At 33.1% G+C, this 25,899-nt stretch overlaps 1 pseudogene; it reads right to left on the minus strand.

The window, feature by feature from the left end:
- Positions 1 to 96: 96 nt before the first annotated feature.
- LOC120883671 (UDP-glucuronosyltransferase 2B4-like) lies at positions 97 to 16,189 on the minus strand (annotated as a pseudogene).
- Between the last annotated feature and the right edge of the window lie 9,710 nt (positions 16,190 to 25,899).

Below are 25,899 nucleotides of genomic sequence, written 5' to 3' on the forward strand. Positions count from 1 at the left end.
CATGTTTGAAAATTAGACTAAAAATAGGAGAAAATCTATTTTCACTGTCAAGGGAATCTGTCTATACATATATCTAAGTGAAAAAAATTGTTATACTTACAAAGGGACTTTGATGACTATATTCAGTTCTTTGAGCAAATCAGTACTTGTCATTGTGTTAAAATCCAAACTAATAGCTGCCCCCTTGATCTTCATGTGAAAAATATTATCAGGTTGATCCACAAACAATGGAATGCCAACCATAGGGATCCCATGATAGATGGCCTCATAGATGCCATTGGTTCCACCAGGAGTTTTAAAAGCCCTGGTTTTTGGATGACCTATGATTAGAAGAAATTAAGACACTCTACCAATTTTGAGTCATAAATAAGATAAGAAATGCACAACATGAGCCATTGGAGATGAATTATTTTCTAGACAGCAGATTATTATAACCATGAAACTGCACTGAAATTATGAAGGCTACATGGAAGTATATGAATTGAGACTTGAAAGTGGAAGCAAGGTTGCCATGTAAATAAAAAGAAAGAGAACACTCTGGGTAGTAGCAATATCATGTGTAGTTTAAAAGTGGAAGTATGAGAATGTGTACAATTAAAGAAATTGTGACACCTTTGAGTCAGCTATGCATTGTCCAAGGCAGCAGACAGCAGGGTAGTTGTGGTGCTGGAATCAGAAGTAGGACTGATGACACTTCATCATGAATTGAAGTACAGTTCACAATTATAATCAAAGATTTTTTTTATAATGGAAAATGCAGAGAACATTGTGAGAAAGGAGAGGGATCTTTTTTCATGGTATTTCAAATAGCTCTGTTGTATGTCAAAGTATAGGTGTAAAATTGCAGAAATAGAAGAAAAAGATACAATGCAGAAATTGAAAAAAAATTCACTGAGAGAGGTAATTACAACTGAAATTTAGATAATTTATTATGCCATGTATAATAAAATGTGAAGGGTTGATTAATCTCCATTTTCCCTGAAAAGAGAGTAAATATAAAGAACTTAGGTAATTAATGATTTTTCATTAATATTTCTAATACAAAAATGAATGTGTCAACTATTATCTTTATGATTATGTTTTTTAAAAATATATTTTCATGATTCATTTCCCAAATCTTACCAAGGAGGTCACCTTTGGGAATACAATTAAACAGTCCAATGTTGAGTCTTAATATATCTGGTTTCTTACCATCAAATCTCAATAAAATCTGTTAAGGTAGAGCAGACCTCTTATTCACTGAGACAATTTCAAAATATAGCAGGTTAAAATATGGAAGAGATTATGAAATTTCATAGCCTAATATTTCTGATACAACAGATAATGAAATGAAAAATAGGGAAAAGATATGATAATGTTAACAACTTAAATGGTGATGTAAATAAAGAAAATTTTTATGTACATATTTTTATATTTAACAATCTTTCCTGCTATATGACCTCCAGGGTTCATAAATATTTGACAAGCTAAATTGTTTTATCAATGTGATACACATGTATTTAAATATTGACAGTTATAATAATTCTGTTGTAGGACAAAAATCATTAAAAATTTCTAATGGGCTTTCCCATTTATTAATCTATATTTATGGTGCTTATCAACGTTTAAATTTAATGTTACACTTTTTTCTTTTGTTTTTTTTCTTATTTTTTTCATTATTTTAAAAACATTTTTTAAATTTATATTTATATTTATATATAACAGTGGAATGCATTACAATTCTTATTACATATATAAAGTTCAATTTTTCATATATCTTGTTGTATACATAGTATACTGACACCAACTGGTTTCTTCATACATATACTTTGGATAATAATGATCATCACATTGAACCATTATTAGTTACTTCCTTTCCCTCCCACCCCTCTGCTCTATCTAGAGTTAATCTATTCCTCCCATGTTCCCTCTCCCTATTCTACTATGAATCAGATTTCTTATCTAAAAGAAAACATTTGGCATTTGGATTTTGGGGATTGACTAATTTCACTTAGTCTTGTCTTCTCTAACTCCATCCATTTACCTGCATATGCCATGATTTTATTCTTTTTTTTTTTGATGAGTAATACTTTATTGTGCATATATCCCACATTTTTTTAACCATTTATCTATTGAAGGGCATCTAGCTTGGTTCCACAATTTAGCTATTGTGAATTCTGTTGCTATAAACATTGATGTGGCTGTGTCCCTGTAGTATGCTGTTTTTAAGTCCTTTGGGTATAGACAGAGGAGAGGGATAGCTGAATCAAATGGTGGTTCCATTCCCAATTTTCCAAGAAATCTCCATACTGCTTTTCATATTGGCTGCACCAATTTGCTGTCCCACCAGAAGTGTATGAGTGTACCTTTTTCCCCACATCCTCGATATGCTTATTGTTGTTTGTCTTCATAATAGCTGCTATTCTGACTAAAGTGAGATGAAATCTTAGAGTGGTTTTGATTTGCATTTCTCTAATTGCTAGTGATGCTGAACATTTTTTCCTATGTATGTCTATTGATTGTATATCATCTTCTGAGAAGTGTGTCTTCAGGTCCATTTATTGATTGGGTTATTTGGGGTTTTTTTGTTGTTGTTTGTTTGTTTGTTTGTTTCTTTTGGTGTCTAGCTTTTTGAGTTCTTTATATACCCTAATGACTAGTGCTCTATCTGATGTGTGAGGGGTAAAGATTTGCCACCAAAATGTCAGCTCTCTATTCACCTCACAGATTGTTTATTTTGCTGAGAAGAAACGTCTTCATTTGAGTCCATCCCATTTATTGATTCTTGATTTTAATTCTTGTGCCCAGGGAATCTTATTAAGGAAGTTGGGGCCTAATCCCACATGATGGAGATTGGGGCCTCCTTTTTCTTCTATTAGACACAGGGTCTCTGGTTGTATTCCTAAGTCCTTGATCCATTTTGAGTTGAGTTTTGTGCATGGTGAGAGATATGGGTTTAATTTTATTTTGTTGCATATGAATTTTCAGTTTTTCCAGCACCATTTGTTGAAGAGGCTATCTTTTCTCCAATGCATGTTCTTGGCAACTTTGTCTAATATAAGATAATTGTAGTTTTGTGGATTAGTCTCTGTTTCTTCTATTCTGTACCATTGGTCTACCAGTCTGTTTTGGTGCCAATACCATGCTGTTTTTGTTACTATTGCTCTGTAGTATAGTTTAAGCTCTGCTACGGTGATGCCACTAGCTTCACTCTTTCTGCTAAGGACTGCTTTAGCTATTCTGGGTCTCTTATTTTTCCAGATGAATTTCAGATTGCTGTTTTTATTTCTATGAGGAACATCTTTGGAATTTTAATTGCAATTGAATTAAATCTGTATATGGTTCTTTTGGAAGTATAGTCATTTTGATAATATTAATTCTGCCTCTCCAATAGCAAGACAGATCTTTCCATCTTCTAAGGTCTTTTTTGATTTTTTTCTTTAGAGTTCTGTAATCTTCATTATATAGATCTTTCACCTCTTTCATTAAGTTGATTCCCAAGTATTTCATTTTTTTTGAGGCTATTGAGAATGGAATAGTTTTTCTCATTTCCCTTTCTGAGGATTCGTCACTGATATACAAAAATGCCTTTGATTTATTGGTATTGATTTTATATCCTGCCACTTTTCCAAATTCATTTACTATTTCTAGAAGTTTTCTTGTGGAACTTTTAGGGTCTTCCAGGTATAGAATCATATCATCAGCTAATAGTGCCAATTTGCATTCTTTTTTTCCTCTATGTATCCATTTAATTTCTTTCATTTGTCTAATTTCTCTCACCAATGTTTCAAGAACTACATTAAATAGAAGTGGTGAAAGAGGGCACTCCTGTCTTTCTCCAGTTTTTAGAGGGAATGCCTTTAATTTTTCTCCATTTAGAATGATGTTGGCTTGAGCCTTAGCATAGAAAGCCTTTATGATGTTGGGACATGTTCCTGTTATCCCTAATTTTTCTAGTGTTTTGAACATAAAGGAGTGTTGTATTTTGTGAAATGCTTTATCTGCATCTATTGAGATGATCATATGATTCTCCTCTTTAAGTCTATTGATGTGATGAATTACATTTTTGATTTCCATATGGTGAACCAACCTTGCATTCCTGGGATGAAACCTACTTGATTATTTTTGTATTCAATTTGCCAGAATTTAATTGAGATATATTTTTGTATTCAATTTGACAGAATTTAATTGAGAAATAATTCTTGTTGTACCTATGCAGATTGTCTGTATCTCACCTTGATGTTGGGCTTCCAGACCCTGCTGGTGTCCCTCAATGGGTGCTACTGCATCCTGGATCTGGGAACTGTATAAGTTGAAGTGTGTAGATCTGGGCCACTGAGGTTGACCTCTCATGGTAGTCTGCTGGTCAGAAGGGGCAGTCCTGAACCACAGCCTAGGCTCTGGAAAGGTTTGCCCTGCTGGCAAGGGGCTGGACCAGGCTTGCTGTAAGCCTGGTCCCTGCAAAGGCAGCTGTGGGTGGAGTCTGAGTCTTTGTGTTTGAACTCCCACTAGTCTGCTGTTTGGACGGGGTGTTCTTACCCCAAAGCCTAGGCTCTGGCAGTGTCTGCCCCCTGGGAGAGTGGTGAACTGTGGCTACTGAGATCCTGGATACCCCTGGGCTGATGTTTGTGGTCTGGGCTGCATCTGGCTCCTGTGGTAGTCTGCTGGTCAGAGGGGTCAGCCCTGCACCAAAGGCTATGCTTTGGTGAGTGTCTGCCCTGTATCAAAAGGGGTGGACCTAGCCCGCTGTGGGCCTGGGCCCCACAGAGGCTGGTGTGTGTAGCTCCACTTTTTTTCCTTTTGAGTGGTATGTGAGAAAATTTACTCAAACATATTTCCCGAGAATAAATTTTTGTGGTAGTGTTTGCTCTTGTGTGATCATGTTTCTCTAAGGCAGAGAGTCCATGGTAAGGGCAGATTCCTGTTTCCTTCCTGTCTCCTGTCTGAGACATTTTCAATCTTGAGAAAGGAGCAGAGCAAGTCACTAGGGAAGGTTGGTTTTTCTTTTTCTCTAAGTCTGGTTGGTTTGGTAGTTATCTTGGTTTTCCTTCTCTGAATAGAACAAAGGACAGCTCCAGGAATAGGCCCTTTTATCATTTAGGAGAAGAATAGAGGCCAAGATTATGTAGAAAGATGGCAATCTGTGATGCATTTTGACTTTTTAAGACCTACTTATTGTCATTGTGTTGGTGCTCATTCAAAATTAACTTCTTTGTTATCTACATTGTTCTCAGGGGTCCTGCACAGAAAAAAAGGACAAGGCAGGGCAGAATATGGTATTTTGGTATATCTGTCATACTAATATAATATTATATTCACACTGAACCTATGAATATATTTGTGCTTTAGCATAATGTTAATGCTGACTTTTTAAAATCAGAAATAATCTCTGCACTATTTTAACAGTTGCTATATATATTTGGTTTTAAAAATGAATACTGAGACAAATTATACATATCACAAGTGTGCATCTTTTGCAAGGAAAATCATTTATAAGACCCTTTACAGAGTTAAACAGACTCTCTCCATGGTTCTATACCATTATCTAACCTTTTCAGGAATCTGGGCAAGAGTTAATGCAATCATTTTGGCTCTTTCTTTCATCAAGTTTCCAGTCATTGACCCAATTGAAAAAAATCACAACACCATTCTCTCCTGAGCTCTGGACAAAGTCTTCCATTTCCTGTGAAGGAAAGAATTTGCTCTATCCCAAATCTAACAACAAAGCAAAGATTTATTCAAATAAGGAGAGACAAAATATGTTCAGGAGATACTAAATTAGTGGCTTTAAAAAATAAGTTCATATATACATAACATAAATATATAATTTTAACCTTTTTTGAGGTACATAGTTCAATAATGCTACACATACACATATCCTAGTGCCAACATTTGTAGAACACTATTATTTTGCTAAACCAAGAAATTATATAAATTGGACACAATTATTTTTTCTCACTCTGCTCTTTTACTACCAATACTTCTACTTTCTGTTTCTTTGAATTTGTGTAGTCTAAATACTTAATATATATGGAAGGTTTTTGTTGTTGTTGTTTCTTAAATATATTGTTGTTGTTGTTTTTAGTTGTAGATGAACACAATACCATTATTTATTTTCATATGGTGCTGAGGATTGAACCCAGTGAATCACATGTGCAAGGAAAGAGCTCCACCATTGAGCCACAACCCTAGCCCCTTTACTGGATTTTAAAAAAATATCTTTATTCTACTTATTCATTTGTATGTGGTGCTGATGATCAAACCCCAGGGCTTCACTCTACCACTGAGCTATAGCCTCAGCCCTCCTTTACTGGATTTTTTTTATAGTGTCGTGTAAGTAAGTTTCATCTGGGTTTTGCCACAGTTCCACTATTTTCTATGTATTATAGGGTAAGTAATGTTCCAGGAATGTAAGTTACATAAGATATACATATATTACAAATGGCCTATCTGTATATCCTTCTTAGACACTTATTTTGCTTCCCTGACTTCACTTTTGGCAATAGTGCTGCTGTGGTTATGTGTGTGCAAGTTCCTCTTCAAAACTTATAATCACCCAAATTGGCTTCCATAAGACCTTTTCCTTTCTTTTCATCACTACTCCCTCCCTCCTCTCATTGTTTTTAACACCTTCATAGTTCCCCTAGTGTCTTCACTCCCTTTGATGTGCTTCCTTTTAAGATCCTAGTAGTTCTCTCACTCTGTGGCCTAAGCCACACTTTTCAGTTCCTGCTTAAGCCTCACTGTTCCTCTAGTCACTTGTTCTTCTGACCCAACTGAGAGCTCTCAAGCAACTCAGGATCCCCTAAGGCAACTACTGGAGATTTAAAAGAAAATAAATATTATTGGAAATAAAATAATTTAATCTTGGTTTAATAAAAATAAAAACTATCAAGAATAACAACTGTTAGAGTCTGTAAACAAGTCAGGATGGCGCCTGGCATTTTGCCAGAGAAATGTTAGAGTTCATAAACAAGTTTCGATGGTGCCTGGCAAAATGCCAGAGGAAGTGATTTGAAAAATAACAAAAGCAAACCATCAAGTGTGGAGATTCCTTATTGGTTGACTGATGTATCTAGTTTATGCTAATTAAGATAAGCTGTGTAAAATGTATAAATACCTCTGTTGTCCTACAATAACCGGCTTCCACTCCTGCTGTATCAATCTACACAAGTTGTTTGTCATTCCCCGGTTATTTTGCTGCAGCCAGACTGCGGCAAACAACAATAAATATTGGCAAAGACGTGGGGTAACAGGTACATTGCTGGTGGGACTGCAAATTGGTGCAACCATTATGGAAAGCAATATGGAGATTCCTCACAATAATTAGAATGCAATTGCCATTTAACCCAGCTATGCTTTTCCTTGGCATATACCCAAAGAACTTAAAATCAGCATACTACTGTGATAAAGCCATATCAGTGCAGCTTAATTCACAATAGCCAAAGTATGGAGCTAACCTAGATGCCCTTCAATAGATGAATAGACAAAGAAAATATAGTATATATACACACTGGAATGTTACTCAACACTAAAGAAAAATGAAATTATGGAATTTGCATACATACATATGGAGCTAGAGAATATCATGATAAGAGAAATAAACCAATCAAAAAACCAAAGGTGGAAGTTTTCTCTGATATGTGGATGCTAATTCACATTACAGGGTGGATTGTACACAAAAATAGAGTTTCTTTGGATTAGGAATAGAGAATTGATGGGAAAGGAGGCTGTATGTGGGTAGGAACAATAATAGAATGAATCAAATATTATTACCCTGTGTACATGTGTGATTACTTGATAGGTGATAATAAGAAGCTACACTCCTTTTATATATGATAGATCAAAATGCATTTTAATAATTTTATTTTTATTTAACTAATGAGAAAAACTTTAAAATAGAAGAAAGAATTCAAATTACTATATTGTACACTCAGATATGCTTAGAAGACATTCTGAGCACCACAAGATATCCGTCTCCTCAGCCTATTCAGCCTCCATAAGAGAGACTCTCTATGTGAGGAGAAAAGAAAATGTTAAAATCCTTCTTCATAAGCATTAATTTAAAAAAACTTTGTCATTTCAAATTGTTGTATTTTTATCAAAAACAGTTGAATCATTGAGTTTTGTATTAGAGTGTTACCTGATTTATGGCCAAAATTTTAGAATGTAGTTCATAGGGTCTGTAAAGATATGTTATTCAGTTTGTTTATTTATGTAAGTATGTGTTATGTTTATATAATATTTCCTAAGTACAAGATGGTATTCATTATTAAATTTATAAAATCCTTGTACAGATTTCTATTCACATTGACTTAGAGTTAAATCAACATATGTAGAAACTAGATCTAAGCAAACATTTAGAATACAGAGAAGTAAAGAAACTCAAACAGGCTTCATGTTCACATGACTTGAATAAATCTTTGGTAAAAAAGATTGCATTGACATTGGTTTAATGAAAAAAACTGTGTTTCTGAACAACCAGCATTAAGTATTTTATTAGCTTCTATTTTCTTTCTGTATGTATTACATAGTCATATAGGGTTAACAAGGAAATACCTTGAAATGATACCTGATTTTGCTGGTGTCATTGTATCTTCCCAAAAAGAGTTTTTGAAAATATTTTTCTTGATAACTTGATATATACTGTTATGTGGTATATATTAATTACATACGAGCCCATTTCAAACTAAAATTAACCACTGAAACACTAATTAAAGAATGGAACCATGCAATTTTGTAATTTTGACATGGGGCTCTAACATATGTATTTGGTTTTGTTAATAAACACAAGATATACTTTGGTGACAAAATAGTCATGAATACTAGGATTCCCTCCTATCTGCATTGAAAAACAAGGTATTTCTTATCAGGTCCAGGAACCTTAAATTATCCTAGGGTCTACAGGTAAAGAGGAATTTTATCAAAATCTAAGAGTATTAAAGGTAAAATCTGATGCCTGATTTGACTTCCCAGCCTTAAGTGGAGATTAGAATTCTTATTTGATACTCCTAGCAAAAAGATTCAGAAGGCAAATTCACAAAGCATTATGCAGTCAATTACCATTCCATTTGTACTGATGTAAACAATTCTATAAATCCAAAACAATTGAGACACATTTTGTCAAGAATAACCGTACTCACTTACTTTCTTAATAAGATTAAGAGATTGTAGGTAGATTTTGTTATAATAGAATGTTATAGTACATTTTTTTTGTGTTACTCTAACCCGTAAATTGGATTGGTTCATATGTTCATCCTCGATGAATTTTTAATTCTGGTTTCCTTCATTATGTGGCTATAATTCACCAAACAAAACTACCATATTTGCCCCTGTCCATCCTCCTGAATTTGTCCATAGAGAATAATATCCTGACTTCCCAGATACTTATCTGGCTCTTGGCTCTCTAAAGTATCCCCACCTTCTGAAGCTGAATGCTTCTATTTCTGTGGTTGTGATGTTGATGTCTATGCCATCACCAAGGACTCAAGATTGTGAATGACAAATTTCACTGCATAATCATTGCAGATAATGTAACAAATATTCTGCAAATGAACCCTGGGCATGTCAGAGCCAGCTTGAACAGCTTCTTGCTTCTTGTTTTACCTTGAAGAAGCCTCTGAAGAAATAAACTGGTTTGGTATGTTTCATTAAAAATAAAACATTTGTGGGCTTTTCCCTTTGTTAGGATCAGACCCATGAAGTCTCTTTCACTTGTCAATGCCCTAACTTTGAAAAATATTTTTTCCGGCATCTTTTGTATTTATTTCTTGATATTACTTTTCTAGATTTTTATGTCCAGCCAGCCCATACCTCTGAGGGTTAGAAATTCCTTCCCAGGCCAAGGGAGAGAATTTTTTGTTAAAAGTGAAGTGTAAACTTTATGTAAAACTTTTTAGTTAAACTGTGCTGGTGCTACTTAAAGTCATTTATTACCAAACTGGTCCAAGATTCTGATTCACAAAATACTTTTGATATACCAAATTGCAGTGGTGATGATTGTATGGTGAAGTATGGTGTGTTTATTGCTCCTTTATTTCTCTACACATATAAAGAAAAATTAGGATAAATTGAAGAAAATCCTTACATATCTTTTTCTTTGCTCTCAAATCACTTATTAGATTGCATCAGAATATTGCAAATTGCACCTCTAAATCATTCTTTATTGTTAAGAGTCATGTTTATTCCCTAATAGTTTATATATTTAGCTACATGTTTGATTCACATATTTCTGTACATATTATGACATAAAATCATATTGTAAAATTGAAGTCCCTGTAGAATATCCTGTGTATACCTGACTGTGACAGATTTTTGATATCACCTATTGGGTTTGGCAGGAAATTCACACAAGTGGGAGAATTCCACCAGACCTTTCTCCAGTAGAGATTTGATCACACTATTGAATAACTCACTTCAGTGTTTTGAAATTTCTGAAAAAAAATGCTTTCTGAAATTGTCCTGGAATTATCCTAACAGGTGGTTTCTGATCCTCTGCCTTATATATTCTATACAAGAATAATTGTACTTTGTTCTATAAAGTCCCTCATTCAAAATTAAATAGAGATCCAAAAGTTTTTTGAAATCTTGACAATTTCCACACTTAATGTTTCTGTTTCCAAGTCACTTTTTTCTGTTTTCATCTGTGAAATGATAGTCACATTCTCAAAAACCACATAGTATATTTCATTTTCTAATTACTGGTTAGGCTTTGTTTGGAAAAAAAAAACATCTTAAGCAACAACATGAAATAACTTTATATTTGTTACAGGTCCCATATTGTCTTCAACATTATTTAAAATTATAATTTTAACTTGATTATGTCTTCTTCGTGATGAATGCATTATTCCTGTGACTCACACATACATCCAGATAGTTCCTGTGTTCAGATGACTTTTAGTAATGTAGTCAATTTTATTTGCTATTTATTCTCACTGATGCTCTGCTTAAATAATTCTTCATCCCTATTATGAGAAATATGCCTATTGTCTTTGATTTATTTATTTATTCATTCATTTTGTAAATTATGTGCATACTTATATGACTAACTGAAATATCCTCAGATTACAGACTAACCACTGAGAAGACTAGTTCTTCTCATTCTACAGCAGCCTTTAAAATTCAATTTTAAAATTTTATCATAAAAATTGGAATAATATAATAAACAGAAATTTTCTTACCAATAAACTACTTGTTGTTTCAAATTTAAATTTATTTAACTTTTATGTGTTTTAAGGGCTAGAGATAGAATTTAGTGTTCCAGCATTGGCTTAGTAATTAAGAGGACCTGGGTTCCATATTTAAATAACAAATACATCTAAATTTTCTTGTTTTTGTTGTGTTTTGTTTTCTATTCTTACAACTAAGTGCATACATATGGCACATATTTATAGATATTTAGGCACATATTATATATACCTATTCATTCTCCATGAAAATATCAATCTTATTTAATATATATCCCTCATTTTTCAAATGTATTTGCATAATGGCGGAAAATAAAGGTGAGTATTCTTGGATAAAATGATTGTAATTGTATAACATGAAAAAAGTTTATATTTTACATCATTTCTCCATGTTATATATCTAAATGATTTCCAATTTTTTATAAATAAATGCTATAAATATTATTACAGCATAACATTTTTGTCTGTATAATTTCCAAAGTGGTGAAGCAAATAGAGCTAGCCATTTTTATTTTTGTGTGATATTTTGTAAAATTTTTACTTTCCCATAATAGTCATACAGGTTTTGGAGATTTGTGTGATAATTCAACACATGTATATAAAGCTAAATGATCAAATCAAAGTAATTAGCACCTGTGCCACTAAGCATTTATCATTTTTTTTTTCTGCTGGGAACATTTCAAACCCTTTCTTCTAGCTATTTAAACCATACAAAAATTTAGAAAATGTGTATTTTTTCTAATTTTTGCCATATTTTCCAAATATATTATTCTTCAAATTTTTAGAAATTTATGAGAATCTAATGGTGTATGGTGAGAACGCACATTGGAGCTATAAAAATTCGTATAGGTCTGACAATCACTGATGTGGATTTGAATCTTATTTATGAAACTTCATTACCACAACAGCCTTTCTTAAATAGTATGATTAGTCTGCTAATCGTCCTCTTTCTCGTCCTCTTTTATCTGTTATCTTAACTTTTCTATTGATGCTGTCATTATCCCTCTATCTAAATGGAGAAATATTTTACCCAAGTCTTTGGCAGTTCACACTGTTTGTTTCACTGCTTGTGGAATGAGGGGTGACCATATTGGATTTTAAACTTTGAATAAGATCAGATTTTATGCTGCTACTAAAGATCTAGCCAAAAAGTCTCTTAAATGATCACATAATGAAGCAGTAAAAAATGCTCACTTTCCAACTGTGTTATTAAGGTGTGATATCCATAAAAATACATTAATTTTTTGCTTCACTTTAAGATATATAATTTTATAAGCTTATAGATCTGTTCATAATTATAAACTCAGGGAAGCCTACAAATTCAAGTCTTACAAATTAATAAGTATTCATTAAAAATCCACAATTTGCACTCCATGTTACATGTGCAATATATATTTTTTCTATTCTTATTGTTCAGCAGTTATGCTATGGAGACCCATGATTTCTCAGGGAGTATTTTTGAGGCCCCCTATACACTTGGGGTAGACAAGAAACACTTCTGGTCTTTCCTTATCATAACATTCCCCACACAATTTCTCTTTCTTGTGCACAGTCTACACTTCAATGTGGAATGGAAGGTGTTTGTGACAGAGAGTGTGCTACTTTGTTTCTTCGAATATTCAGCACTTTCCTGTGGTACATGCTAGTCCCTTCTCAATATTCTTTCAGAGAATGACTGTTATTTTTTTATGTGTTGAATAATGAATTTTTACATTTAACTCACCCTATCCTTGAAAGATCTTCTTGTGAAACAAAGATAAAATTCACACATTTGTGATGGTATAGATGTGAAAGATTTCAATATATAGGTCTCTTTGCTCCATTTTCTGTAATTATGTAAATGTGATTAAGCATTCTGAATAAGCAAGAGAGAGAGAATTATTCCTGGTGAAAATAAAAGGATGACAGAACCAACTAAATGGAAGCAAGTTTACCTTAGGCAGAGGTTTGGCAGGCCTTCAATGGAGTCCTCCAATAATATCTACATTTGGTAGGGTTGGGAGAGAAAATTCCAAATCCCAGTAGGTGTGAATAAGCCAGATGTCTGCTTTGGCCATTGTCTCTGCCAATATAGTGGGTCATCCTGAACAGGAAATAGAAGATTAAACCTATAGAACATTGGGAAGTTGTTGTGCAGACAGGAACATGCCTCCTGTTGGAAAGAACTTTCAATAATGAAGAAATATATGTTTAAAAGTTTGTGTAGTTTTGTGCCTTAGATGAACCACTAATCTCCAGGATATATAAAGAACTCAAAAACCTGAAAACCAAAAAACCCCAAATAACCCAATCAATAAATGTGCTAAGGAACTGAACAGACACTTCACAGAAGAAGAAATACAATTGATCAACAAACATATGAAAAAATGTTCATCATCTTTAGCAATTAGAGATGCAAATCAAGACTACTCTAATATTTCATCTCAAGCCAGTCAGAATGGTGATTATCAAGAATACAAGCAAAAAGAAATGTTGTTGAGAATGTGGGGGAAAATGTACACCCATTTATTGCTGGTGAAACTACAAATTGGTGCAAAATTTATGAAAGCAATATGAAGATTCCTCAGAAATTTTGGGATGGAACCACCATTTGACTCAGTTATCCCACTCCTTAGTTTATACCCAAAAGTCTTATAATCAGCATACTACAATAATGCAGGCACATCAATGTTCATAGCTGCTCAACTCACAATAGCTAAACTATGGAACCAACCTAGATGCCCTTCAGCAGATAAATGAATAAAGAAAATAATGTACATATATACATGGAATAATAATCAGTCTTAAGGAAGAATAAAATTATGGCATTTTCAAGTAAATTGTGGATGCTAAGGGAAATAAGTCAAACTCAAAAAACCAAATGCCAAATGTTTTCTCTGATAAGCAAATGCTAATCCTCAATGGTAGGAATGGAAGAATGAAGGAACTTTGAACTTTGCAGAGAGGTATGAGGGAGAGCAGCGGCTATGGGATGGGAAAGTTGATGGAATGAGACAGATATTATTACCCTGTGTACATGTATTATTATATTATTAGTGTGACTCTGAATCGTATTCGGCTAGAGGAATAAATTGTGCTCCATTTGTTTACAATACATCCAAATGCATTCTACTGACATGTATAACTCATTAGAACAATTTATTTTTCAAAAGGTATGTGTAGTTTAATAAAGCTACTATGTGCATGGGAAATATGCATACATAGTCTATATTTATTATATATATGATGCTTATATATATATATTTCATATTTATTACATATACATGAGAATTTGGAGTCAGCATTATCTGTAATCTCTTAATTATTTACAAGGTTAATTGCACCAAAATAAGCTAGCCAATATAGATGCAAATATTTTGTTTTTTACCTAAAGTGAAAAAAGTAACTAACAGAAATGTAAGCAAACATTAGACTTATATAACCCATTATTAGTACCATGCTAATAAAATAACATTTCAGCATTCTTTCATCTAGTTTGTATAATTTAGAGAAAACTCTAACCCTTGTTCTGCAAGTGAACTGAAAGGAGTTTAAATATGATTCTGTTCTTTGTGCCTACTACCTCCTGTGGGTTCATGTTAGGAGCTTGCAAATATTTATTATACAAAAATTATTTTGAAAGAAGTGCTGGAAATTCTAACAGTATAAAATAGAATTTTTTTGTTTAGTTTTAATTTTCATCTTCTTTTTTCTTTGACAGATAGTTTAAAACACAAGACTAATGATTTACATTTTTGTACTTGAACATTGTAGGCCTTAAAGAGAATGAATAGCAAACACTTAGTGAAAGAATTTGGAAGTGCTAAAAAACACAATTAAGAGCCTCCTGGTATGGGATGGAAACAATGTCACACAATGGAGAAGGAATTTATTAGGCAAACTGACAAAAGAGTTTCTAAATGAAGAATCTAATTGAACTAAAGGGAAAAATTTTCTCAGTGCTACATGGATCCTTGTAATAGAAATATGAGTGTAAATCCTCAATCTCTGTGTCTAGGTTCATCAAGACAGTAAAGTTTAAAATTAGTATTCAAAGATAAATAAAATGAGTAGTGCAATGATAAACTGTATGCAGTTGTCTAGAGAAGTCCTCTGGGCTCTATATGGTGGGTATATGATTTTCTAGTGTGTTTTATACAAATGATGGCCAGAAGTTTCTGAAACTTCAATGTATATTTTTCTGAAGAACTATGAGTTTGATAGATGATTTTATTTTATTACATGAAACAACTAAAAAAAGTCTGATTTTCTATTGTTATACATTCACCTTTATAAAGGTCCAGAAAAGTTAGGACCTTATAGTACAAGTCATTTACCTAGTATTTCACTGTAAAACTGATTCTATCTCTTCAAATTAAATGATTCAAATCAAAAATCAAAATAATGCATATAGCTTATTTTTCATTTCATTGAATGTCATTTCATCACTTAATCCTGAAAATATTACAGGCACATAGGAAGAAAAAAAGAGAAATCCCCCAATACACTTTTCCACTATGTAACCAGGAGAGAAGCAGAGAGTGTACACAAATAGTTTTTGAAGAATTTCAGCCAGCAGCTCATCACAGGGACAAATGGCATTTGAAAGAATGACATCAAACCTTGACTCTTGTAATTTTGCCTAGAGTTTCTTGTTCAAAACTGCATCTCTACAAACGTTCTCCACATAATCAGAAAATTGACTCAAAATTTCATGAAATATTAAATAATATTTCCAAAATGTTTTTTATTGAATCTCATGAATCAATGCTCTTAGTGATTGAGAAGAAAAAGTCTCTATATCTTCTCTTTACAATGATGAAGGATAGCTCTCAAATTTAATTGCAGATAATTTGTCACCATCCACAAAAAATGGAAACCGAAGGTTTCAAAACAGCCACCTCATGCCCCCTCTGTGTAAGCTCCTCCAGTATTGTCTTTATATTGATCCAATGATTGTATTCCATTACCCACATTAGCACCTTTCCACAACTTCCAGAACCAAAATGACTACTCAGCAGTAACAGGAGCAGAACTGCAGTCATTTTCATAGACATCCTGGTGAAATGCAAGGCTTCCTTTCACATTGAATTCCCTCTATTCTTGTTGCTATCTGAGAAAAAAATCATTATTTGGTTAAAAGGTAACTTGTACCTATCAAATAAATACACCAGTGAACATTTAGAATATCTGGATTCCAAGTTGAAAAATCAAAGGTTAGGTGTATTTTAATGACTCTATCATGATAATAGATGCTTTCCTACAGTTAGAAATTTATGATCCTGCATGTGTGATCACCTCTCTTATGTTCAGATTTTTAGAATATGAAAGAACAATGGCAAGTGAGTTGACTTTTGCTTATAGATTTCTTGACTGCAACTAAACTAAATATACAGTTGAAACAATATTTCTTAGGTATCATTTAAAATATTAGTGCAGCAAAGTACTTGTTTGCATATAATTCATATAGTATACAAACCACCATTTTAAATGTGTATATCAGTTGTTCAATCTCAGAAAAGAATCTCAGAATTGGAAACCTCAGTTAATATTCATTGTGGAAAGGTTTTAAATCCAAACCCTCCTACTACCTCTAATCATCCTATATGCCTCATTGCTAGGTAATATCTAATCAATTTCATCTCTCTATAGATATGTTTATTATAGAGACACTTCAAGTAATTGTTATATAATATTTGGGATTTAATGATTGATTTCAACATTTTTAAATAATTGTTACGGGTTTTGTGATTGATATCAATACTTACAATTATGTCTTGAAGGTTCATCAATGTTGTAGAATGTGTCAGGCCTTTATTCCTTTTGATGCTATGACAGGGAATTAGTTATGTGAGTGATCTAAGGCAGCCATGGAAATCCTTTCTCATCCTGATTTTTGATCTTATACAATGCAGGGTAGTATCTCTATTTTTTTTTATATTTTCTAAGAGTTGCTTTGTGGCATAATATATGGCCAATTTTAGAGAAGGCCCCATGTGATGCTGAAAACAAAGTGTACTCACTTGTTGAAGTATGAAATATTCTATATATGACAGTTAAGTCTAAGTTATTGATTGTATTATAGAGTTTATTTGTTCAGGTTTTTTTTTTTTTTTGGAAGCTCTATCCAGTGGTGAAAGAGGTGTGTTAAAGTTACCCAAAATTATTGTGTTGTAGTCTATTTGACTCTTGAACTTGAGAGGAATTTGTTTGATGAACGTAGATGCTCCATTGTTTGGGGCATATATATTTATAATTGTTAAGTCTTGTTGATGTATGTAGTGTCCTTTTTTATCCCTTTTTATTAACATGACCTTGGAGTCTTATTTATTTGATATGAGGATGAAAACTCCTGTTTGCTTCCAAAGTCCATGTGAGTGGTATGACTTTTCCCAACCCTTCACCTTCAGCCTGTGGATGTCTTTTATTATAAGAGAGTCTCTTGGAGGCAACATATTGTTAAGGCTCTTTTTTGATCTAATATGCTAGTCCGTGTCTTTTCATTGGTGATTTTAGGTCATTAACATTCAGGGTTATCATTAAGACATGGTTTGGATTCCCTTTTGGTATTTAAAATGACTTGGTTTCTCCTCTGATTAGGTATTCCAGACACATTGCTAAGAGTAACAGGCATAAGTTTATTGAAGGGACCAGAGAGTATGAGTGGTTCTCTCAGGAGAAGGACATGCCCTTCCTTCTCTCCAGTTTTTTTTTTTTTTTGGGGGGGACCCAGGGAGTTTTCCAGAGAGTCTTCACAGGTATTTCTTTGACTTTTGAAAAACAGCAGGCTACCATCCAATCTTTAAATTCCCACTGTGCATGGTAACTTCCAGGGAAATTCTAGGTCACTTTGTACCATGCTGACCTGTTCTAATTGGTAAACAGATTTTAAGGTGAAAGGTTATTTATCCTTATCTCCCTGTTTTGTAAGAGGTCTTTGTAAGGGTCATAAAATTCCACCTCTCCCTCTCCTCAGGGTAACTTGTATATTTATTGGCATTTTGGGTCTGCATTTCTATGGCAGATAACAGCTTCTTTGCTAAGAAATGTAACATAATATTTTGATTTAAATCAGGCAGGGCTGCAGTAATATTTTTTATATAAAAATAAATCATGTGTAAGTCAGCTCAGTGTGTTGTTTGGCAGGTCACAGGTCCCTCAAAAAAACACACCAAGTCCCAGTTTTGTTCAAATTGAAAAGTCTTTATTCAGCTATCTAGCTAGTGACTGCTCCCCACAAGACCCATAATTGTCTCTGCAAGGAACAGTGCTGAGCCTGAGAATTTTAGGATATTTAAAGACAAAAACCACAAAAAACATACCTGGGTTGATATACCTGCAAGCAAGTATATACAGAAGCTGAATTGAGCAGTTAGTGAGAAACAGTGCAATGGGTACATTAGTATTTCCCATGAGACTTTTCAGGTTGGCATAGCAGTAAGAAAGCAGAAAGGAAGTGGATCAAAATGACCCTAGTTCAGTACAAGTTAGAGAATTGTTACTAATGTGTAGGCAATCAACCTCTGACAAGGTACATTGCCAAGAAAAATAAAAACCAAAGAGAACAATTTTACATTGTGTATTTACTATATATTGCTATTTTGTGTTACCAAGTATATTATGTTAGGTAACTATTAATAGGTACAGAAGTAGGACTTTACCATGGGAGAAGCATTTCTTACTTGATATGGAGTCTCAGGGTAAAATGAAGTCTATTTGGTCATTGTCCATATAGCCTGTACCATAACAAGTGGTTCTACTTTATAAAATTATTACCTTAACCTCTTGTGCCCATTGTTAACATTTGTACGTTCCCTATCAAAGGCAGATCACAATTCATGGTATAAAATTGGTCACATTTTTTAATTCATTCCTAAGTTTTTTGCACATTAGTTTTTCCCAACATTGGCTACTATGAATAATCTTAATTATTAATGTTTATGTACTAGTTTTATTTGGATATTTTTATTTCTATTTGGCATATAAGTTAAAATAAAATTTCTAGGTCTTACAAAAACTCTATTTAACATTGAGGACCTGGATAATTCTTAACTCTATTTACTGAACCAATTTTCTAATCTAATAAGCATTGATTGAGTATTTTAATATCTCAATCATTGCTATCACTGTATTATTATTTTTATTATAACAACATCATTGGTGATATAGTGAGATACCTCAATATGGTTTTGTTCTGAATTTCCTTTCCATATTTGTAAAACTATTTTTTCAGTTGTCCATTGGCCATTTGCATACTTTTCTTGAAATTATGTCTATTAAGATCTTTTATGTCTTTTAAGATCTTTTGTTGATTTGGTGTTATTCTTATTAGTTAGTTCCTATCTTTTTTATATAGTCCTTCTATAATTCCATTAACATTTGTATGTGATTTGCAAATATTAGTAATTTTTCTCTTGATTTTACTGATAGTGTTCTTTCATGTAGGATATGTTTAAGTTTGATGAAGTCTAATTATTCCATTATAATTTTTCCATGCATTTGTAACCTAAGAATCTGTTACCATCCTCAAGGTCATAAATATTTATACATTTTTGTTATTCACTTATATGCTAAAACCTCTCATGTAAATTTCTGAACTACCTTATTTAATATTTTTACATGACATAGGTTGAAGAAGGAAACATATTTTAAAATATTTTTTAGTTGCAGATGGAAACAATATCTTTTAAAAAACATTTTTTAAATGTAGAGGGACACAATACCTTTTTGTAAAATTTATTTTGATTTGGTGCTGAGGCTCAAACCCAGTGCCTCACACATGCCAGATGAGTAAACTACCACTGAGCCTCAATCCCAGCCCTGGAAACAATATTTTTGTATTTATTTTTATATAGTGCTGAGGATTGAACCCCATACCTCATATGTAGGAGGCAAGTGCTACACCACTTAGCTATAGCCACATCCCAATCATTTACATTTTATTTACACGTGGATAATCAGTTTTTGCACCCACATTTATTCCATAATAAGACTATTCTTTCCCTTTGTTTGTTTTGTCAAACTTATAAAAATCAACTAATCCATTAACATTCAGTGTTATCATTGAGATATGATGTATACTCTTACTTATTTTGGATTATTTCTAGTTTCAATTTAGCTTTGGTTCAATTTTGATTGGCTTTTCTTTTGGTGTGGTTCCTACTTTTGCTGGTTTTCACTTTTTAAATATCTTTCCCATTTTATTGAGAATGTAGTTCAGGCTTTCTAGTTGTGAATTCTTTTAATTATTGCTTAACTTAGAAGGTTTTTATTTTATTTTCAAATCTAAAGTTTAGTTTTGCTGAATATAAAATTCTTGATTGGCATCCATTTTCTTTCAGAGCTTGATATATGTTGACTGAGCACCTTCCAGCTTTGAGAATGTGGGTTGAGAATCATGTAAGATCCAAATTGGTTTCCCCCTGTATGTAATCTGATACTTTTTTATTGTGTCCTTTAAAATGTAATTCTTATTCTGTATGCTAGGCATTTTCATTGTAATGCACCTTGTTGTGAGTCTGTTTTAATTTCATACATTTAGGGTCCTGTAATCCTTCCAAACTCATTCTATTATTGCCAATATCACCCTAATCCCCAAACCAGGCAAAGACACATCAAAGAAAGAGACCTTCAGACTAATATATCTAATAAACATAGATGCAAAAATTCTCAATAAAATATCCCACAAATCAAATACAAAAATATATCAGAAGATTATGCACCATGATCATGTGGGATTCATCTCAGACATGCAAGGTTGGTTCAACATTCGGAAATCAATATATATAATTCATCACATCAAAAGACTCAAAGATAAGAATCATAGATCATCTCAGTAGATGCAGAAAAAGCATTTGAAAATATACAGCTCCTTTTCATGTTCAAAACACTAGAAAAGCTAAGTATAACAGGAATATATCTCAAAATTGTAAACGCTACCTATGCGAAGCCTCAGGCCAACATCATTCTAAATGGAGAAAAATTAAAGGCATTCTCTCTTAAAACTGGAACAAGAAAGGAATACCCTCTTTCACCACTTCTATTCAACATGGTTTTGGAAACACTGGCCAGAGCAAAAAGTGACAGGATATAAAATCAAACCCATAAGTCAAGGGCATTTCTATATATCAGTGACAAAAACTCTGAGAAGGAAATGAGGAAAACTACCTCATTCACAATAACCTCAAAAAAAAAAGATACTAGGGAATCAACTTAACAAAAGAGGTGAGAGTTCTATACAAGAAAAAGTACAGAATCCTCAAGAGAAAAATCAAATAAGACCTTAGAAGTTAAAAAGATCTACCTTGCTCTTGGATAGGCATAACTAATATTATAAAAATGACCATACTACCAAAATAATTAAACAGATTCAATGCAATTCTGATCAAAAAACCCATAGCATTCCTCATAAAAATAGAAAAAGCAATCATGAAATTTATCTGGAAAAATAAGAGACTCAGAATAGCTAAAACCATTCTTAGCAACAAGAGTGAAGCAGGTGGCATCACTATACCAGATCTTAGACTGTCCTACACAGCAATAGTAACAAAAAGAGCATGGGATTTCCACAAAACAGACTGGTAGACCAATGTTACAGAATAGAGGACACAAAGACCAACCCATAAAATTACAATTATCTTATATTCAAAAAAAGTGCCAAAAACATGCATTGGAGAAAAGATAACCTCTTCAACAAATAGAAATCCATATTAAACAAACTGAAATTAAAATCCTATCTCTCACCATTAACAAAACTCAACTCAAAATGTATCAAGGACCTAGAAATTGCATCACAGACCCTGCATCTAATAGAAGAAAAAACAGGCCCTAATGTTTATCATGTAAAATTAGGCCCCATCTTCCTTAATGAGACCCCTGTAGCACAAGAATTAAAACCAAGAATCAATAAATGGGATGGAATCAAACTAAGAATTTATTCTCATCAAAAGAAATAATCTGTGTGGTGAATAGACATTTTGGGAGAAAATCTGTACACCACACATATCAGATAAAGCACTAATCTCTAGGATATATAAAGAATTCAAAAAGTTAACCACCTAAAAAATGAGCAGCACAATCGACAAATGGGCCCAGAACATGAAAAGTCACTTCTCAGAAGAGGATTTATAATCAATCAACAAATATATGAAAAAATGCTCATCATCTCTAGCAATCAGAGAAATACAAATCAGAACTACTCTAAGATATCATCTCACTCCAGTCAGAATGGAAGCTATTATGAAGACAACCAACAATAAATATTGGCATGGATGTGGGGAAAATGTACACTCATACATTGCTGGTGGGACTATAAACTGGAACAGCCAGTATGGAAAGCACTATGGAGATTCCTTGGAAATCTGGGAAGGGAACCACTATTTGACCCAACTATCCCTCTCCTCAGACTATACCCAAAGAACTTAAAAACAGCATACTACAGGGACACAGGCACATCAATGTTTATAGCAGCACAATTCACAATAGCTAAACTGTGGATCCAACCTAGATGCCCTTCAATGGATGAATGGATGAAAATAGTGTGGCATATATACACATTGGAAATTTACTCAGCAATAAAAAAGAATGAAATCATGGCATTTGTAGGTAAATGCATGGTGTTGGAGAAAGTAATCCTAAGTGAAGTTAGTCAATCCCCAAAAGACTAATGCCAAATGTTTTCTCTGATATAAGGAGGCTGACTCATAGTGGGAGCATGGAAGGAATAGATGAGTTCTAAATAGGGTACAGGGGTGAGAGAGAAAGGGAGGGGGCAGGGGACTAGCAAGGATGGAGGAATTTGATGGATATCATTATCCAAAGAACCTGTATGAAGACACAAATTAGTGTTAGCATAACTTATATACAACTAGAGATAAGAAAAATTGTGCTGTATAAGTGTAATAAGAATTGTAATGCATTCCACTGTCATTTATTTTTTTAAAAAATCAATAAGTAAAAAAATAAATAATTACAAAGAAAAACTCGAAGTAGTTTGAAATATGAAATTGAATTCTTTTTCAATCATTTTTATAAATTGATGGATAGTTTTAAACACGAGACTAATAATTTGCATTCCAGGGAATGAATTGCAAACCTGTAGCAAAAGGACTTTGGAAGTACTAGAAATCACAATTAAGAGCCTCCTGATATGTAAAGGAAACATTGTGACACAACTGAGAAGGAATTCATTAGGCAAAATGACAAGATGATTTCTAAGTGAGAAATCTCATTGAACTAAAGGGAAACAATTTTCTTAGTGTTACATGTATAGTTGTACTAGAAATATACATGTAAGTCCTCAGTCTCTCTATGTTCATCAAGACATTTAGTGAAGTTTAAATTTATTTTTCAAATATAAATAAAATAAATAGTGCAAAGGTAAAATCTGTATGCAGTTGTCTAGAGAAGTCCTTAGAGCTCTATGTGTAGAGTATACGTGTTCCTGGTATGTCTTATACAAATGATGGCCATAGGTTTCTGACAATTCAATGTACATTTTTCTATAGTACTCTGAGTTTGAGCGATGATTTTTTTTAATTACATGACATAATTAAAAGAAATTCCTCTGACTTTATATTCTTGTAAGATCACCTTCAAAAAGGCTCAGGAAAGTTAGGATTATATACTACAAATAACTCACCCAGGATCTCACTGTAAAACTGATTCTATTTTTTGTATTAAACAATTCAAGCCAAAAATCAAAACAAAACACATAAAATATATTTTTTACCCTCTCAATTAATTATATTTGATCACTTAATTCTGAAAATAAGACAGGCATGTAGGAAAGAGAAAAGGGAAGTCTCCAACTATACTTTTTAATGTGTAACCAGGGGAGAAGTGGAGAGTGTATACAAATAGTTTCTGAAGAATTGCAGCCAGCAGCTCACCACAGGGACAAATGTCATCTGTAAGAACAATAACAAACCTTGATTCTTTTAGTTTTCTCATAAATTTCTTGTTAAAACTACATCTCTGTATATATTCTCTACAAAATCAGAAAATTGACTTGCAGATTCTTGTGATATTGAGTAATATTTTCAAATTTTGTGTGTGGGGCAATTTATATACCACTACATCAAACAATTGAGTGTAAAGATTCTCTACATCTTTTCTTGACAATAATGAATAGCTCTCAGATTTAATGGTAAATGAGTTATACCATCCACAAAAACGAACTTTGAAGATTTCAAAACAGTTACCACATACCTCCTCTGTGTGAACTCCTCCAGTATTCTCTTTAAGTTGATTCAATGGTTGTATTCCATTTCCCACACCAGCACCTTTGCACAACTTCAAGAACCAAAATGAGTACTCAGCTGTAGCAGCAGAAGAACTACAGTCATTTTTGAGGACATCCTAGCAAAATGCAAGTTTTCCTTTCACATTGAATTCTCTCTGTTTCTGCTGACGTCCAAGAAGAAATCATTACTTAGCTAAAATGTAAATTATACACATTAAATTAAACACATAAGTCAACAGTTCAGATGTCTGTATGACAAGTAGAAAAATCAAAGATTAGGTGACTTCATTTTTGCCTATGTGTAATGATTCTTTCATAATCATAAATGCTTTCCTGAAGTTAGGAATTGATAGTTCTGCACGTGTATTCATGTTAAGCGTTTTCGAGTGTGGAACAATGGCAAGTGAGGTGATTTGTGCCTAGCGTCCCTGACTGGAACTAAAGTAAAATTATTGTTGAATCTATATTTCTTAGGTATTATGGTTTAACAGATTTTTTTCAGTAAAATTTTTGTTTTCATATAATTCACATAGGAAAGTACTCACCATTTTAAGTATACCTTTCAATTGTATAATTTCAGAGGAGAAACTCAGAATTGTAATCTTCAGTTAATATTCCATGCTGAAGCATTTTAGCAATTCAAATTCTCCCTATACCTGTAACCATTCCACATCCCTCATGCCTAGTTAATCTCTAATCAATTTCCTCTTTCTAAAGATAGGATTATGCTGGGGACATTCAAATTAGTTGTTATATAATAATTGGTTTTTATGATTTATTTCAACACACTTAAATAATTGTTATGTGTTTTGGTGATTGATATCAATACTTGTAATTATGTCTTAAAGGTTCATCCACATTGTGGCATGTGTTAATAATTCATTCCTTTTTATTCTGTGACAGGGCATGAGCTATGCCACTGAGCTGAGGCAGCCACAGAAGACCTTCTCATCCTATTGTTGTGGTAATACCAGGGTGTTTTAGACATGTCCCTAAGGTAGCAGGCAGAATTTAATTGAATGGACTGGAAAAGGGAAAAGAGGACACACTCAAGGGAGTGAGTAGTCCTTTCAAGAAAAAGATAGCATGCCCTTCCTGCCCTCCAGTTTTTAGGACATACAGGGAATTTTCCAGAAGTGTCTGCCCAGGTCTACCTTAGACTTTTGAAAAAGAGCAGGATGATATCAGACTTTTAAATTCTCACTGTGCAATTTAACTTCCCAGGCAATTCTAGGTCACTTTGGAACATGTTGACCTGTTCTAAATACATCCTGTCCATAAACAGATTTTCAGGTTACAGGTAAATATCCTTATCTCCCTATGTTTTGTAATCAGGTCTTTCTTGGGGTAAATAAAAGAACATGTCACTCCCCAAAGAGTAATTGGTACAATTATTGGCATTTTGGGACTTGTATTTCTCTGGCAGATAAGAGCTTCTTTGCTGAGGAATGTAACACACTGCATTGTTTTAAACCAGGCAGTTTTGGAATTATTTATTCTTTTAAAGAAAGC

The sequence above is a fragment of the Ictidomys tridecemlineatus genome, chromosome 9, assembly GCF_052094955.1.
Source record: "Ictidomys tridecemlineatus isolate mIctTri1 chromosome 9, mIctTri1.hap1, whole genome shotgun sequence".
NCBI lineage: Eukaryota > Metazoa > Chordata > Mammalia > Rodentia > Sciuridae > Ictidomys > Ictidomys tridecemlineatus.